The sequence below is a fragment of the Mytilus californianus genome, unplaced genomic scaffold (genome assembly GCF_021869535.1).
Source record: "Mytilus californianus isolate M0D057914Y unplaced genomic scaffold, xbMytCali1.0.p SCAF_8, whole genome shotgun sequence".
NCBI classification, from domain to species: Eukaryota; Metazoa; Mollusca; class Bivalvia; order Mytilida; family Mytilidae; genus Mytilus; species Mytilus californianus.
The window spans coordinates 62,272,628-62,279,253 of record NW_026262734.1 but is presented as its reverse complement, the minus strand read 5'-3'; positions in this window follow the sequence as shown (position 1 = coordinate 62,279,253).

The following is a 6,626-nucleotide window of genomic DNA, read 5'->3' as shown; positions in this document are numbered from 1 at the left end:
GATAACGATGTAAAATGAATTATATCAATCTAATCTGATTATAAAACTACAACAATCTTGAAATTTATACAATGAAACATTCAAAACTGAACATCATAGAGACGCTTGTACAATTCTATTTTTTTTTCATTTAAGTATGTTATATAGCTATTAACAACAGAGACTGCAAAGATATGCTTCAAATAAAAATTATTATAGTAATGTGCGATATGAACTGGTACAACTCTAAAATATCAAAGGTGACCACAGTTAAGATGTTACAACAACGGTTGCGTGGAAATACATTCCCATAAACAGCACTGACCGATCTACGCTGGTATAATATTTCAAATTTGACAACGGTAGAGTAATTAAAACAGAGGCTGCGCATTTAAACATCCCAAATAAATAGCAGTTTGATAGTGATTAACAAATAATAATAAATTTGACAAAGGTTTAATAATTGAACGTGACTGCGTACTTGTACATCCCTCCCAAATGAAGAAACCCTGTAATTTAAACTGATATAATTCAAAAATTCCATAAAAATGTAAGAAACAAGGACGGAAGCCTGAGTTACTGGAAACTAAGTGATAGTAGGGAAAATAAGTGATTATTCTATGTTTTTTCATTTATGCCCTCTGGGGAAACTGTCCTTAGCTTCTTATCCAAAACCTTTCCCGAGCAAGTCTGTCGGCCCTTGACCAACCCTTGTTGTGGTCTATGATTGTGATGGTAAGGTTTTGGAGATCAGCTACAGCCAGATGTAACAAAATGGATCTTAACTATTAATTTAATACCTAACAGAAAACAATACACTTGCGAAAAAGATGGTATACCGCACATAAAAGGTGCAAAAATTAGTAAACCATATCCGGATTTCGACAATTAATGTCTCTTCAGTGATGTTAAGAATCGAAACGGTATTTGAAAGGCCATATAATTTACCTCAATTTAGGATAGACTCCTAAATTTTGAAGAGTCGAAATAGGATGAACGGATCATATAAACCCGAAGGCAAATATAATACAAGCCCAAACGAAAAAATATAAACAAGTCTAAATTGAAAACAACGTTCAAACCTATGATTGCGTTGAATAAAAACCGCATTTTTTATACGTGTGCATGCAAAACAAATTTCTTGGTAGAGGGGTACGTCTAACTACAGCACACACAACATTTTCCAAAAGACCAAAAAAGTATTGCGTTGGATAAAAACCGCAATATATAATTCGTCTCCAATTTACCCCAACAATGTGAGATCTTCAAATTTGCGTTAGCAAATTTTTGTTCTTCCCTCAGGGGGATTCGAACCTTTGCTTCCGTGACATCGTGGCAACACCACCTGCACCGTGTCCAGCGCCCTAGACCACTCGACCACCTAGGCTACATAAAAATATAGCTTTCGGTGGTCGATGTAATGCCTTTCCTCGTCAATTTTATCTAGGGTTGTAACACAGTACATGATGTATAGTGGCAAGTCGATGGTGTACCTTTCAGATCAGCAATTTTGTCTATCGTAAAGGATGATAATGTAAATTACCATGCCGCCACATTAATATATAAATATACATCTTCAACTCTCAATAAAAGGACATTGAGACATTTAAGACAACTTACAGTGTACTAACACACACATAAACTAATTTAGACAAACTCATATTTGTTTTATTTTAAATATTGGGAAGTATATTCCTTGTTAGAGTTCAAGGTCGGAATCACAAAATACATTTATTGGCAAACAGCCTACTTAAAAACATAGAATTATCAATTATTATTTCATGACACATAATGAAAAATTAACACGTTCTTAATTGTGAAATAAAAAAAATAGATGAATAATTTGGTAAGATGCCTACTAAAATACATGTACATACACTTGGCAATTATTATCTGATAGTTAATGAGAAATAAAAATCTTTTCTACAATGGTTAACTTCTACGTCACTTGGTCTCTGGTGGAGAGTTGCGACTGGACTGTTGTTTCATTGGCAATCATACCACATCTTCTTATTTTGATATTTTATATCTGTATGATTTTGATTAAGGAAATAATTTCTTTTAAATTTTAGCACACCCGATTTTGTTAGAGATAAGAAATTTGTCTAATTACAATTTCAATTATTTTGTTTTCAATTTTTCCTATAATCTAAACTATCTATATAGCGATCTACGAATACAAAAATGAATTGCTTATTTTTTTTTTGTATTTGTTTCGTTGGTGTGCTTAAAAATTTCATATTTATTATAACAAATGTTAGCAAGTATCTATCTAACGTCACCAGTGTCTGAGCAGAAAGTTGATGAACCAGGGGTATGTCAAAGAACGTCTCGTCCTTTTTCTAAAAAGATGTCATCGGAAAGTACCAATACCTTGTTGATAAATATTCCGTATCAACTTCACAAATAATTCACGATGGTCTTGAAGTATAAATTCTGCGTACTGACGTTGTTTATTATCTTAATAACGTGTTATAGTATTCTTTTATTTGTCTTTATTAATATTACTTTTACTGTTAAGTCTGTTTTTTGTGATATCCATTTGACGTGACTCTGTATACTTATGTATCCCGTCATACTTTGAACGACAAAATTATTTTATATATACCAGTATGACGTCAAACGCGCGATTCTACTCCAGTACTAAAAATCTTCCATCCTTTATGGGTGGATTTTACATATATAGATAAATTAAATCGTATAATAAAAAAGCAAAATGAGGATGTTTAATTTGATGTATGCCTTTTTGTGCTTTTTTGTTACATTTGTTTGTTTTTATAGTGATTTAAAAGATGATAACGCAATGTTCACTGCTGTACCCCTATTTTTGACATTTTTATACTTATTGTGTCTGTTTGTTTTGTTCACGCATCGTTGTCAATATAATGGAATTTGATGCGATTGTCATACAAGTTAGAGGTTTAGCTAGCTATAAAACCAGGTTCAATCCACAATTTTCTACATAAGAAAATGCCTGTACCAAATCAGGAATATGAAAGTTGTTATCCATTCGTTTGATGTGTTTGAGCTTTTGATTTTGCCGTTTAATTAAGGACTTTCCTTTTTGAATTTTCCTCGGAGTTCAGTGCTTTTGTGATTTTACTTTGTACTATTAAGTAGTTTTTCAACTTTTGTAGAACAACACCTTTTAGGGTCTGAAATGGGTTTACAGAAACAAGACAACAGAAAAATTGGCAAATAAATAAAAAAAAAAAAATAATGGTCAAAATGAATAAAGAATACAGATAGAATAAAAAATAAAAGACCCCATCCAGAACCTCACATAGTGTACATAGTTTGTAGGCATTAGTTGACTTTTTCAAATGTTGAAGAAACCGATTTCTGATGAAAAGAAATGTTCACATTTCTTCCTAGTATATTCAACATTTTACGTTTATATAAACCGTAACCTTACAAGAAAATTCTCATTATATATAGCGACATAGATAAATGTGTTTTATCTATATGTCGCCGCTACAGTGAGAAAGGTATTATTAGAAGGACACGGTTTCTTTTGATGTTGAAAAATATATCAAAAGAGAGGCGAAAGTTACCAAAGATATTCAAACTCATAAGTCGAAAACAAACTGACAATGCCATGGCGAAAAACAAAAAAACAAAAATACCAAAAGACAAACAACACTACAAAAATCTTAACACAGAATACTAAAGACTGTGTGAGTTGAAACCCATCAAAAACCGGGGGGATATCAGGTGCTCTGGACGGGTAAGCAGATTCTGCTCCACTTGTGGCACCCGTCGTGTAACTCCTATAAACTACGTTGATAAGTCATATGAAGTGATAAGGCATCATGCAATAGCCGATTGTTAATTGACTCTTTATCTAACCATAAGTCATCACTAATTTCGTAAACCATCGGCCATCTATATTTTCTAACCCTAAAACGTAACCGAATGTGAAATTTTGAAATTGATACACGTTTTTTATGACAAAGGAAAGGAAAGACTGTTACCGATACATTGGAAAATTAAAACCGCAAAGAACAACACTAAAAACTAAAGCAAGAGAAACACCAACCCCTTTTAAACAAAACTAGGGATGATCTCAGGTGCTCCGGAAGTTTATATGATTATATGCATTTATCTATATCATGTCGGTTGAGAACACAACTTTACGACCAGAGTGATGATTTCAGCTTTCCAATTGTGACCATAACATTTCTATGTAGCAACATTCCAGCAGGTTGATACGATATTCAAGAGCTTGCAATTCGTATCCTAGTATGATTATTTTGATAGAGGGTTGCTGATTACCAAGAAGCTTTTAAACAAAGAGTTCCAAGTGGTGAAGTTGAAATCATCCCTTTGAAAGTTTTACGGACGCCTTCACTAGTTGGTTGACCGCAATAGAACTTCTGTTTCAAAGATAACGACGGACATGTTCCAATAATCGTACCAACAATTTGACCTCTTTTCCTCGAATGTAACAAACCGAATTAGTTTGTACTTGCATGAGTAACACACAACGGGTGCCACATGTGGAGCAGGATATGCTTACCCTTCCGATACACCTGAGATCATTATCGGTTTTTGGTGGGGCTCGTGTTGCTCAGTCTTTAGTTTTCTATGTTGTGTTTTGTATACTGTTCTGTCTTTTGGTCGTTTTTCGGTTTTACCATGGCATTGTCAGTTCGTTTTCTACTTATGAGTTTGATGATCCCTCTGGCATCTTTCGCATCTCTTTAAAAGTTTGGAAAGTTTGAACTCTTACTCTATGTCTATGGCTGTAGTGATGTTTTTAATTTCAATGAAAGTGATCTACGTACAACGGGTAAATTGTCAAGTCAAATGATTTCGTTACAAGAGAGTACGTAACACCTTTACTTAGTTCTTTCAAGATACACACTTTGGTTTGTAAATTTGGCTGTGCCTCTAGAAACCTTATTACAAACGGGGTATCACATCCTATTTTCACGGTGATATTGTGTATTGAACCAGTACAAATAGATACGATCTATTTAAACTTGATGATCTTTTAAATACATCTATACGTATTCGTAAAGGCTATCAATTTACATCTTCACTAGCCAAGGGTTACAATCCAATCCCATGGATAATCAATTTAACACTGTACTTCGATCTTAAAAATTGTCTTTATCGGTACTGTCATTGATATTTTGTTGTAGATAAATTAATCATAACTAATAAAATTGAAAATGGAAATGGGGAATATGTCAAAGTGACAACAACCCGACCAAAGAGCAGACAACAGCCATAGGCCACCAATGGATCTTTAATGCAGCGAGAAAATCCCGCACCCGGAGGTGGTCCTCAGCTGGCCCCTAAATAAAATTGTGTGCTAGTTCAGTAAAAATGGACGTCACACTAAACTTCAAAACATATAAATGAACTAAAATTAAAAAACATACAAGACTTACAAAGGTCATATAGATATGTATTCCAATACGACGTCGATACCAATAACTTTGCATTGTAAAAGGCCATGTTTTGTCGGACTGTCTATGGTGTCTTTACACTAGATAAATGATATTTAGTTTTGGAAATAATTATTTATTTATCAGATATAATTTACTTTGAGCTAACTTTGATCTGTTTAAATAAATGCGAGTGTTCTTAGATCGGTTTTTCGGGTCTTTTGTCTTTTTTTTTGTGTGTGTTTTGTCCCGATCGCAGGAGTGAAGACGTATCGAATTGAACTACACAGTTTGTTCTCATGGTGTGCTGTTACACCTCTGTCCTCGGTTAAACCCACCATATTCTGTATGTGCCCGTTTCAAGTCAAATGCCTGTAATTCAGTGGATGCTGTCTGTCATATTATTTTTTTCATTTATCGTTTTGTACATCAATCTAGCCGTTGGTTTTCTCTTTTGAATTATTTTGTAAATTGTCATTTCGGGGCCTATGACGGCTATACTAAACTGTATTTGGTTTGCTCATTTTTGAAGCACGTATAATGACTTATAGTTGCTTACACATAGTCTTTTGGTCTCTCTCATTGGGAATCATAACACATCTGCCTATTATCATCTTTATAGGAGCCTTTTAAATATTTATGTCTGCTATTACCAACAAAAAAAGGATAGAGAAGAAGACGATGTTCATTTCCGTAAACATCAATCTTTTCAAAGTTTAATTTTTGGTTATTTTCACCCATCTTGACAAAGTAAAACGGAAAATATCACACAGTCCTTTCTTTTAATTTGTTCATCATGCTTTTCAACACAGACTTATTCTATGTCAGGAATCAAAATGTCCGTTTAAGACTAAAATGTATTTACTAGAGAATTCTCAGGCAGTGGTATATTGTGTGGGATTTGTTTCTTGTATTTTTCGTGTACCAGTTTTACTATGTCATCTTTATAAGTTTCTTTACTGCTTTTGAACTTAAGGGTATACGATACAGTTTTGATCGCACGGTGAATTTTTGACGAAAATTTGCATACAAGCTATTTTTCACGTAGTCAATTCAAACATGTAATAATAAATATACCTTCATGTGCTATTTTTAGAAATATAAATGGGGTCGAAATTTCAGATATTTACGGGAAATGTCGGTTTCTTGGACATTTCTATCCTTTGGAAAGACATACTTAACTTTTTGTTTCAAAAGATAAACGCAAACGGATTTTTGTAAAAGCATCTGAAATGTCTTCTCTACTACATA